The 12,944-nt window shown below is 42.4% G+C and overlaps 2 pseudogenes; both read left to right on the forward strand.

Moving 5' to 3' along the window:
* The first annotated feature begins 344 nt into the window (after window positions 1-344).
* LOC109198485 (sodium/calcium exchanger 2-like) lies at window positions 345-2,366 on the forward strand (annotated as a pseudogene).
* An 8,890-nt stretch (window positions 2,367-11,256) lies between these two features.
* On the forward strand, window positions 11,257-12,552 carry LOC112845409 (sodium/calcium exchanger 1 pseudogene; annotated as a pseudogene).
* Window positions 12,553-12,944: the final 392 nt, after the last annotated feature.

Consider the following 12,944-nt stretch of genomic DNA (forward strand, 5'->3'; position numbering starts at 1 on the left):
GGTTTGTATGAAGTAAGAGATGATTTAGAAATATGTAATAGGTAAAGGACCCAGTAAAAGTATGATAAAGATTTTTAAAAGTATTCCTGTGCAAAAGTCAAAGACCGCTCTGTCCTTTAAGGTGCTATAATAGTTTGGTCACTTCAGGGTTAGAGAGCTACGACTACAACAGAACATTTATGGGATTAATATCCTGCCACGCCATGAAACTGGCAGGACATAAATCCCACACATCACCTACAGAATCAAAAAGTCCTTCCTCGTGACGGTTCAAACCCAGGTCACTACTGTGTCCAAACCCCTGAGTACTCTGAGTAGTATGACCTCCGTGCTGTTTGTAACTTGTAAAAAATATCACTGTGTGTTTGGCTCCTCCAGGTGATGGCGATGATGACGAGGAGGAAGGTCGTGAGGAGCGCCTTCCATCTTGTTACGACTACGTCATGCATTTCCTCACCGTCTTCTGGAAGGTTCTGTTTGCCTGCGTCCCGCCAACAGAGTACTGGAACGGCTGGGCCTGCTTCTTCGTGTCCATCAGCGCCATCGGGCTCCTCACCGCCATCATCGGGGATTTGGCATCGCATTTCGGCTGCACCGTGGGGCTGCGGGACACTGTGACCGCCGTGGTGTTTGTGGCGCTGGGAACTTCCATTCCAGGTGAGTAAATGTCCCGTTTCACTGTGTGAGAGCAAGAAAAGGCAGAAAGGAGCGTGGATGATTTGATTGTTTTGAGTATTGGATGGATTATGGGAGAATACCCAGATTTATGAGTGCATGTAGTGTCACTTTGTAACTTTGTAGTTGTTTTGTGTCCTTCAGTCATTTTGCATCATTTTGCATCTGTTTATAATCATCTATTTGTATCTTTTGTGTGATTTTGTAGGTGGTTTGTTGCTCTTTCTGGCCATTTTATGTCTCTTTGTCATTTTGCATCTTTTTAATTGTTTTTAGTCACTTTTTTGTCATTTTTGTGTCTCTGAATCATTTCAATCATTTTCAGTCATCTTACTGGACACAAGCTTTGCGCCTCTTTAAAGTAATTTTGGATCTCTCTGTAGTTGCTTTGACTTTCTGTCAATCATTTTGTACCTTTGCAGTTGTTTTTTGTATCTTTTTGGTCATTGTTTGTCTCTTTGGAATCATCTAATTGCTTTCTATTTAAAAATTTCTGGGGTGTGAAGGTGTGTGACTCACATTTTCCACCTTTTCCTTCTCCAGACACCTTTGCTAGCAAAGTGGCTGCCATACAAGACCAGCATGCCGACGCATCGGTTGGAAATGTCACTGGCAGCAACGCAGTCAACGTGTTCCTGGGGATCGGAGTGGCATGGTCAGTGGCCGCCGTGTACTGGAGAATTAAAGGAAAGGAGTTCCGGGTGGATCCTGGATCACTGGCGTTCTCCGTCACGCTCTTCACCATCTTCACGTTCATCTGCATGTCCGTGCTATTGTTCAGACGCCGGCCCTCCATCGGCGGAGAGCTTGGCGGCCCGAAAGTGTCCCGCCTCCTGACCACCCTCCTGTTCCTGGTCTGTGGTTCCTCTACATCCTCTTCTCCAGCCTAGAGGCCTACTGTCACATCAACGGCTTTTAAAGAGGAGATGAAGAATGTTCCAGAAGAATTTTGCACAGCAGCACACACAAAATCGTTGACTCTCAGTCCATTTAGTCCACGGTTTAACACAAAACAAGTGTAAGATTCATCTGGTTAATAGGGCTTCAGATACATGTTCACAAACACTACATTTAAGCATGTGTAAACAGCGCATTTTAAACACATTCATTGTTACTTGGAAGATGAGGGTTAAGAGGAAGTATTTTTGGAGGGTGAGAGCGTGAAAACGAAAGGTTACTGCGGATAGTTAACGGGGAGCAGACGGAGAGTGACAGAGAATGACTGTGACGGGAGATTCAGAGGTGAAAAGAAGGTCAGGTCAGTCAGAGGAGTGCTGCTTTATTCACTTTAAAGCCAGGTGTGTTTATTTTGGGTTGAGGAGCTCACTTCCAGGATCAGACCACTGAGACGGATCACAAACCTGTGAGCATTGAAGGAAAAATACCTTTGTTTTCCTTTAGTCTCTCATTCAAACCATCAACTCTGCAGCTTCATGTTTCTTCACTGAGGAAGTGGAGGAGCACTGCATCAAATAAGGAGTCGAATGTTTACAACAACATTACATTTGTTTACTACTAGAGGTTCTTGTATAGTGGTGATGCTTGTCTAATACGCAGTATAGCTGAAGGTGGCTCTCCACACGCGCTGTAAATAGTACAAACCGTTGTACATATAGAGTGTAGTAATTTCACAGGGCAGGCTGCCACACAAAAGGATGCAGAGACAGAAATGCCAGGTTTCTACTGTCGCTGTCAGCAAAGCTTCGATGATTTTCATTGCACAGGCTGGAACACTGGTAGTTGCAAATATTACAAATGTCAGCGGCTTTAGTTTTAGCGACATGCTAAGTGGAAAATAAAAGTTTTAGCAACCAAAACAAGTAAATAAGAAGCTGCATAAGTGTAACACTGACTAAAAGAACATCTTTGTACTAATCTCTTTACCGGACCACAGCCTCTGACAGGGGCTTGCATATAAAGCTGAAGGATTAGTTTTTGCATGTATAGCCATGTACAGAGCATCTTCACATTATATGTCATGTACATGCTATGAAAAAGGGAATAACCAGCCTAATTATCCACCTGTAAATTACATCCCTGTGTTTTTGTGTCGACTCGGTGAACAGAAACTGTCAGCTAGTCCTTGATGTTAAATCTTCCTGTATAAACAGAAGAAGCCGTTTGGTCCGGGAGGAACAAAAAGGACATTTTCCTCTCCTGAAGGACCAAATATGCGCTCACACACTCCTGATGTGTGCAGTGTCATTTAAAAACTTTGTCTGAGGCAGTCAGATGGGCTGATGAGCTGCAGTCAGCCATCGCTGTGTTACTGTTAGTGGCAGACTCGTCCATTCCTTTATCTTAAGTGACAGCAGCATGGGCAGACAAACATGTACGGGTGGTTAACAAGACTCAACAGTGTTAGTTTACTCTCAAAAATAAAGTCTCTAAAGTTGCTGATTGCCATCATCAGCATCCGGTCTGCAGCGTTTGTTAGGAAAAAGCTAATAATCTACACATTAATTAGGCTGCAGGACTGTAGTCTACAGCACACTAATGCTTTAAGATAGCAAACAAAGAATGCCTTAAGGGAAGCTCAAGTAAAAAATCTAGTATTCAAGATTTCTGCTGTACAAACTGCCCAGGCTGCACTTTATTTAACGTAACTAAAACACTGTGTTGTGCTTATCTTTTCCTCCATCATTCTATAAGTGGTTACTGTGCAATATACGAAGGGAGAACTGTCTCGTGTTTCCACTGGTTCGGATAACACCAGATCCAGGTGGACCCATCATGTTGTCTATTCATGTCTGCTTAGAGCACATGTACCAAACATGTTAAAAATTTACTTTCCTTCTTTATGGAAAGCCAGCGCATCGTTTGTAATAACAAAAAAGAAGGTTCTGATTAAAGACCAGAGGGTCTACCTGAAACGAGGATGTCTACACGGGAGCAGCACAGTCATCATAGTGCCACAGCAGGAAACATGGCTCTGCAAGGCATGCATGTGTTGCTCAGTATTGCATGGCAGACTTGGAACAAATGTTCACAAGCTACTGAAGAAACCGGCTGCTAAATACACCATAAAACACTGGATGGTGTGCGAACACGCTCTAATTCGTTTCGACATTTCCACGCTGGCACTTCAGGGCTACTATGTTCAGCACTGAGATGCATGAAGCAGGAAAGCCAGCGTGTGAAAAATGTCACAACAAACAGCAGTAAGATTGTCTTATAATAATAATAATGACTAGAAGCTTTAATTATTATCATTATTATTATTATTATTATAACTGCCTAATTTCAGTCCCATTAAATATATTTCTTTGAGGACATTGCATTATAAACCTCTCACCCACAGATGATAAGTGCTATACAAGTGGAACTCTTTATTATTGTTGTTAAACATGATAATTTGAAAAGGATTTGATTGGTTAACCCTGACTAACTTTGTAAACTTTCTAAAATCCAGTTTTGTATCTTTTTCCTTGCAGATGTAGCCAAGGTAGATTATTTTGTATTTCTAAACAACATTTAGGATAGTTTCAGTGTATAAAGCTGGTATGTAGACTACATGGTGTCTGAATTTAGTGGGTTAGACTTTGATATATTTTCCACAGTGAGAAATCTCCCCTTTAACGGTGTAGTAGTGCATCATAACCAAACTTTAAAGCATCTAATTTACTGAAATAGATGGTCCGCTAACTCATTTGTGTCTTTGTTTTTCATGTATAGTAGATAATTTATATATTTATTTATTTATAGAAGATTATTTCTCTAAGCATAAGATGTGCTGCAGGTCCTTGAGGAGAACAGTTTGGAGTTTATTTGAGCAATTAGGTTTCAATGTGCAATACGAGAAAAGGTTCCGCTGCAGCTTACATTGTTCGAGCTCAGTCCGTGTCTTTTTTTCTGCCGCAGTGTTTGTCATAACCCTCCGCCAGTGTACACTTCTTCATGTCGTCCTTGTGACGGAGGAACTTTGAGTGTAAGTAGCATGTTACATAAAGAAACAGTGTGGAACATTGCCAGTATAATTGTCAGTCTCAGGCTGTTGTGAGCTGAAGTTTTGTAGATATTAGCCGTGGCTGTGAGGCAGGTTTGTTGTGTGTGAGGTTCAAACAATCCCCTGAACAGTAGTTTACTCACTCAAACCACCAGGTGGGACCAACAATAGATATGACACACACACACATGCAGAGGTCTGCTGAACTCTTGTGTAATGACCAGCACCAGCAGGAACAGAGCGAATCACCTCCACAATGTGTGCATTTGTGACCTCGGTGTGGCCCAGGAGCCAAAAACAGAACTGTCTACAATGTCCGGACAATGTTCCATGTTTCCACAAACTTCTGTACTAACTGTCGGCCTTTGGCCTTCGCTGTTCTGTAGCTAGATGTAATGCCCCCACCCCCCAGCTCTTTTCAGCCTCCCCTCCTTACCTGATCCTTCCCAGTGTGCATCCATGTTTGCTTCCCCTCCTGTGTTCCCCTGCACATGCATGATGAAGCCCGGTGTACGTACGTTATAGCAGCATGGTCTACTGTGATGGATGCCTGTAGGTTATTCTGTCGGATCGATTCCCCACAGTAGGATTTCAAAACATCTGAGTCTTCTTGTGAAATAAAGTGAGCAAGTGTGACACGCACAACCACAGCTCGGTTCAGACAGACTGAGCAGAAACACAAACAAGCGCCATTCCTGGAGTCAGTCTCCTCCTCACCTGTTTCTGTAGAAGCTGTGAAAAGAGATCCTGCTGTGCTGGGTCCAGGCTACATCCCAGGTCATCTTTTTGTTTTTTGGTGTATGATATTTCAGTGTCTGTGTTTGTGTTCAGCCTCCTCTCCTCCCCTCCCAGGTCTTGCTCTCTTCAGTGTGTCTCTTTGTGAAGTCGTTTCCTGTGATGATGAAAATTTCTCTCTGCCTGAATCTTTGTAGGGAAATATTGACTGAAATTACTACAATGTCATGTGATAGACATATACATTTATTCGATACTGTAATAAATTAACTGAAGATGATATTTAAGGTTTCTTTATGAAATGCAAGAAAAAAAAATCTTAGAAAAAAACTCGGTTTTGAATCATGGCATGAGGTGTAACGTGTTCCTGAAAGAAAACGAAGGTCTTTAATCAAGTGAAGTTGACCTTATTTAAATATAGTTTATTTATTTTCAAGGTTCAACGTGTCTGAGTCATTATTTTATAACTGAACAATATAACAATCAAAGTCAGTGATTCATCGAGTCATCCAGCTATCAAACACCTGTAATCTGAAACTTAGAGGACATTTTTCATGTCTCGACTCATAAATACAGTGAAACTTTTTGCAGATTAATAAGTAGTGATGGTCGCCTCACAGTAAGAGGGTCCTGGATTTGAATCAGTGAGCTGGGCCTCTCCCATGTGTACGCACATGAGTACCCCATATGCACGTTAGGTTAACTGGTGACGCTAAATTAGCTGAATGAATGGTTGCCTGTGTCTCTGTATCGACAGACTGATCACCTGTTTCAGGTAAAAAAGTAAAAATGTATAATGGTGGTGGCACACCATTGTTTATTAATTATTAGCTCTAAAGACAAAGGTATTTGTGTGTGTGTGTGTGTGGGGGGGGGGGGGGGGACTCAAAAGTACCATATGCACTTTCATGGCCATGTGAGGCCTGTTCCCTCATTATCACAATAAAAGCAGATAAACAATCTGGGATTGATTCCGAGGGCTGAATTTCCATTTCATAGCTTTTCACTGACAAACTTAATATAAAGTTGAAAGAAATGTTGATGAAAGTGAAGGAGGCCATCAGGTTTCGTCTCCTGTCCAAGCGCCTTCTTTAGTTTGAGAACAACTGTGGAGACACACAGACCAATATCTCCTCTTTGACTCCCATCACCCACTGAAACACAAACATGGGGTGATCAGGATCCAACACCACTGAGCAGAGAACGTTCCATGTACCTGAGGATTTATACGGGTAATCTACGCTGTAGCTACGTTATAGCCACAAAACTCTCTGAAACCCTACGCCAGGGGTCTGCAACCTTTTACACCCAAAGAGCCACTTGGACCCGGTTTCCACGCAAAAGAAAACACTGGGAGCCGCAAATACTTTTTGACATCTAAAATGAAGATAACACTGTATATATATTGTTTTTGTACCTTTGTGTGAACAACTAAGGTGTGCTGCTTATGAAATCCATGAAGTGCTACAGAGAAAATTACATTTTATTTATGTAATCAACACATTTTGAACTCTTAAAGAAATATAACAAAAGCAAAGACACCCAGCTGAACTAAAATGATCCATGTAGCAAACAAAAACTGTTGTGAGCCGCCTCCCTTATATCTCCTTTGGGCTTTTGGAGCCTTGACCTGACTTTTAAAAAATAATTGGTAAAAAAAGCTCTATGCTGCTGAAAATTGAAAATAGATATTTGCAAAATTCTGCCTAAATATGTATTTTACCTGGTTAATTCGTGCGGCGGGGGCGTGGTCTGCAGCGCCGCTGCAGGGAAGGCGGACGCACCTGAGCGGCACCCGCAATCACGCCTCGCCGCCTTAAAGTCTGCGCTATCTGTGCTGTTGTGTTGGTGGTGTGTGTCGGGCTGTGAGCTGCGAAGCTACAGCCGGCCGTATGCGTACAGCAACCGCGTGTGAAAAGCGCGTTCATGCAAACATCGTCGGGTCTGCCGTGGTATGTTTACAATGGGACTTCTGCTCCTGAACCTCTGCGCACAGCGTCTGCTAATCGGTGCTGTGCGAAGTCAGTTTACGCAGGACTGTAAGCTGTCATCTGTCGTCTGTGAGGCGTGAGCAGTGTTTGTCTTTAACATAGTTCACGGTGCAGCTGCTGACATAATGTGGATCCGAAGATCCATAATTGGCCTACCCGGGGTTGAAAGTCTCGATAAATGCACGGTGTTTCGGCGGGAATACCGGCTTCCGCGAGTGTGACGCTTATATTGAGCGAGGAAAAAATAATAGAATATAATTTTATATTTATATTTCAATATCACAATAATCTTCCAATTTAGAACTACAAGTTTAAAAGAACTAACATAAATAAAATACACTTCAGCGAAATACTTCTAATTTATTTTCCCAAACCACGCGGAGCCGCACTATAAGGACTAAAGAGCCGCATGCGGCTCCGGAGCCGCGGGTTGCCGACCCCTGGTCTGGCCTAATGTCTGTATAGCTATAAGTCAGCACAGGATTAGGATAGAAGGAGGCTGCTGAATGAGTGAGCTTTCACCCAGCCAGCAGACTGGTGTTGATGTTACACCAGCCCATCCCATAATTTGTAACAAGAACAAATAGCATTGTTAGCTACTGACACCTGATTGTTTGCATCGTCTGCTGTTTATTAAAGATTCTTCAGGAAGACAGTTTTGGTATCTCAGATTTGTATGCACTACTTTTCATTTGATGTCTAGACTAGAATTTAGCCAAGTTACAGTCTGTTGGTACAATACACAGAAAATCACTCCTCCCAATTAAGATGCTAAATGGTTACCAACCTGGTCGGTAACAGTAAGATTTAATAAAGATAAATAGGAGGGGAAGTTCCCTCCCTGGGCTCCCGCTTACAGGGATGTTTAACACAGCTATAGCTAAACAGCAGTTCAGAGTTCAGCACCATCATCTGTAATACAGCTTCCTGTCTGTGTTCACTGGCAAGTTAACTATCTCCACATTAAGCCAGAGCTCAAGTAAAAAAATGTACAACAAGGTGCATCATATTCTAGGTGGATTATTGGACCCCAACTTTTACAGTTTCAGACTAGTTTTTGGCCTGAATGATGTCCAATCAACTTTTAATGCTCAAAGCAGTGAGCTCAAAATCACTCAGGCAACATGAAGTCTGCCCTCTTTGTTTTGTTTTAATAATGAGGTGTCAGAGTTTTCCCAGTTTTTCAATTGTTGTGGGTAAAATGGCGATTTCACCAAGGCGGGACCTTATACCAGGGTCACAGACTTTATATAAAAGATATACTGTGACTTCACCAATTGATTAGCGTTGTGGCATCATCAGCCAAGGGAGGGGTGGATCTGAATTAGAATCTAAGGGACACTGCCTCTTCCTACGTGGGTGACTTGTAAATCCATGATGAAGCATACCCTGCTTTATCCTCTATCCTCAAAAGCTACAAAATGACCTTCATGTTTTTTTTTATGTCATCTAAAATTACCAATTAAGAGCATAAATGCATCAGCAAGGTGATGGAGCTCATGTACAAGTCTCATTTCTGCAACCTCAAGAGTTCCCACCTTTCTGGTGATTTAAAAGAATTTCATTCAGAATGGCTTTATTTTCCAGACCTGGTAGCTACATCTGTTTTTATACACAGTATGTACTCAGTGTGCATTTGTTACATTGTATCTTCGCCCCAAAAGTTAGTCAGATAAATAAGAAAAGATTCATTCCTCTTCTTGCACACAAACAGCACATAAACAGCTGATTCATCACAGAGACGTTGCCCTTAGCCAGAGAGAGCAGAGTAGCAGCAGAGCTGTGGGAACACCCTACCCCGGGCAGTGTTGGGGAGTAACGGAATACATGTACCGCCGTTACGTATTCAGAATACAAAATATGAGTAACTGTATTCCGTTACAGTTACCGTTTAAAAAGGTGGTATTCAGAATACAGTTACTTTGTTGAAATAAATGGAATACACGGCGGTACTTCCCTGTTTCATATTGTCGCGGGTCAGGATTGTTTGGGTTTGTTTGACAGCTGTGTTCTGTTGTTCCAGGCGGCAGCGTTACGGTTGCCATGGTTACAGGGTGACGCTCTCTCTCTGCGTGTTTCCTGGGTGAGAGAGCGCTTTTTTGTTGTTGTTGTTGTGCTAAGCTAAAAGGCAGAATGCTACAGGCATGGCCCTAAAGAATGTAGCCTGATGGGCAGTGTAGTCCGTGCTGCAGGGAGAATGGACTACCATACCCGTTATGTGTCTGTGAGCGAGGGAGGGAGAGAAAGGAAAAGTCCGAGCTGTCACGGAGCAAAAACGGGAGCTGGAAGCATGTAAATATAATAATAACCACTGCAGCCAAGAAGAGTGCCTGACGAGCCCATTTGTAAGTAAGCTATTAAGACTCAACTGTACACTGTGTTCTTGTTTTCCTCCGGAAAAAATAAGTTCCGTTGGAGCAGCCTTTCAACGCCTCTCTCTGTCTCCCGCAAGCAAAGTTGACCCAGACAACAAAGTAAAGCTAGTTTTCGGCTACCAGCCCGACACGAACCCGACGTATTAGCCAGAGGTCCCTTTACTACGTTTCGTACTACGTACCTTCAGTAACAGTAATAAATCACAGCAATAGGACATTCATGTAGTTGTAAACAGCATGATAATATATTAAGTATTCCAAAGTATTCAGAATACGTTACTCTCATTGAGTAACGTAACGGAATACGTTACAGAATACATTTTGGGGCATGTATTCAGTATTCTGTAGTGGAATACATTTTAAAAGTAACCTTCCCAACACTGCCCCGGGTCGCTGAGGTGTTTAATCATCATTATTGTCTAGTCCTACACCCACCTCTCCTGGTCCCTGTAGCCCAGTGTGTTTCCTCTTATTGTATTCAGACAGCATCTACAGCATGTCATATGCGCAAAAACATGCTAGCTTGTAATGTTGTTGTTTTATTGTGTCACTTCCAAAGGCATTGATCTGTAAATGTTTTATAGAAAAAACACATTGAGGAAAATAGTCATCTGTTCTTATGGAAACACCAATCTGTCAGTCTGTCATTGAGTTCTGTGTGACAGTGTGATTTAACTGAAATGTAAAACCGTAATAACATTCCAGCTAAATTATGCTAAAGGAGAAAAAGATGCTTGAATTAGACGTAATTCAATCCCTAAAAACAAAGCACCAAATGTTGCTGTAAACTGCTCCTCCAATCAGTAAAACATATTAGCATGCTTCTAGTCTGTAGTGTAATAAAAATAATAAATCTAATATTTTAAATAGCCGCCTTTTTCAGGCATGAAGGGTCAGGTCGGTGGAGGTCAGATTTGTAAGTGAAGGCCACCATCTAGTGGAAGCAACAGATCTCTGCAGACAGTCAGTTAACTGTATTCCTTGAAGCATATTTCCATGTGTAGCTGTGATATTTTTATTATAAAATGTTTCCTATATCATTAATTACAACTTTTCATAGCTTTTACAGGAATAGCCCCTGTTATGGAGTGGATAATGAAAAATGTTGTGTTTTGCCATGATGGGTTTTGATTTCATTGTGTTTTGTTATGTTAAATAAAAGATTTTTTCCCCACAAAACAAGGACAATCGGGTTTGTATGAAGTAAGAGATGATTTAGAAATATGTAATAGGTAAAGGACCCAGTAAAAGTATGATAAAGATTTTAAAAGTATTCCTGTGCAAAAGTCAAAGACCGCTCTGTCCTTTAAGGTGCTATAATAGTTTGGTCACTTCAGGGTTAGAGAGCTACGACTACAACAGAACATTTATGGGATTAATATCCTGCCACGCCATGAAACTGGCAGGACATAAATCCCACACATCACCTACAGAATCAAAAAGTCCTTCCTCGTGACGGTTCAAACCCAGGTCACTACTGTGTCCAAACCCCTGAGTACTCTGAGTAGTATGACCTCCGTGCTGTTTGTAACTTGTAAAAAATATCACTGTGTGTTTGGCTCCTCCAGGTGATGGCGATGATGACGAGGAGGAAGGTCGTGAGGAGCGCCTTCCATCTTGTTACGACTACGTCATGCATTTCCTCACCGTCTTCTGGAAGGTTCTGTTTGCCTGCGTCCCGCCAACAGAGTACTGGAACGGCTGGGCCTGCTTCTTCGTGTCCATCAGCGCCATCGGGCTCCTCACCGCCATCATCGGGATTTGGCATCGCATTTCGGCTGCACCGTGGGGCTGCGGGACACTGTGACCGCCGTGGTGTTTGTGGCGCTGGGAACTTCCATTCCAGGTGAGTAAATGTCCCGTTTCACTGTGTGAGAGCAAGAAAAGGCAGAAAGGAGCGTGGATGATTTGATTGTTTGAGTATTGGATGGATTATGGGAGAATACCAGATTTATGAGTGCATGTAGTGTCACTTTGTAACTTTGTAGTTGTTTTGTGTCCTTCAGTCATTTGCATCATTTTGCATCTGTTATAATCATCTATTTGTATCTTTTGTGTGATTTGTAGGTGTTTTGTTGCTCTTCTGGCCATTTATGTCTCTTTGTCATTTGCATCTTTTTAATTGTTTTAGTCACTTTTTGTCATTTTTGTGTCTCTGAATCATTTCATCATTTCAGTCATCTTACTGGACACAAGCTTTGCGCCTCTTTAAAGTAATTTTGGATCTCTCTGTAGTTGCTTTGACTTTCTGTCAATCATTTGTACCTTTGCAGTTGTTTTTTGTATCTTTTGGTCATTGTTGTCTCTTTGGAATCATCTAATTGCTTTCTATTTAAAAAATTTCTGGGGTGTGAAGGTGTGTGACTCACATTTTCCACCTTTCCTTCTCCAGACACCTTGCTAGCAAAGTGCTGCCATACAAGACCAGCATGCCGACGCATCGGTTGGAAATGTCACTGGCAGCAACGCAGTCAACGTGTTCCTGGGGATCGGAGTGGCATGGTCAGTGCCGCCGTGTACTGGAGAATTAAAGGAAAGGAGTTCCGGGTGGATCCTGGATCACTGGCGTTCTCCGTCACGCTCTTCACCATCTTACGTTCTACTGCATGTCCGTGCTATTGTTCAGACGCCGGCCTCCATCGGCGGAGAGCTTGCGGCCCGAAAGTGTCCCGCTCCTGACCACCCTCCTGTTCCTGGGTCTGTGGTTCCTCTACATCCTCTTCCCAGCCTAGAGGCCTACTGTCACATCAACGGCTTTAAAGAGGAGATGAAGAATGTCCAGAAGAATTTTGCACAGCACACACACAAAATCGTGATCTCAGTCCATTAGTCCACGGTTTAACACAAAACAAGTGTAAGATTCATCTGGTTAATAGGGCTTCAGATACATGTTCACAAACACTACATTTAAGCATGTGTAAACAGCGCATTTTAAACACATTCATTGTTACTTGGAAGATGAGGGTTAAGAGGAAGTATATAATAACTTTTGGAGGGTGAGCGTGAAAACGAAAGGTTACTGCGGATAGTTAACGGGGAGCAGACGGAGAGTGACAGAGATGACTGTGACGGGAGATTCAGAGGTGAAAAGAAGGTCAGGTCAGTCAGAGGATGCTGCTTTATTCACTTTAAAGCCAGGTGTGTTTATTTTGGGTTGAGGAGCTCACTTCCAGGATCAGACCACTGAGACGGATCACAAACCTGTGAGCATTGAAGGAAAAA

This window comes from Oreochromis niloticus, unplaced genomic scaffold, assembly GCF_001858045.2.
Source record: "Oreochromis niloticus isolate F11D_XX unplaced genomic scaffold, O_niloticus_UMD_NMBU tig00007296_pilon, whole genome shotgun sequence".
Taxonomy (NCBI): Eukaryota; Metazoa; Chordata; class Actinopteri; order Cichliformes; family Cichlidae; genus Oreochromis; species Oreochromis niloticus.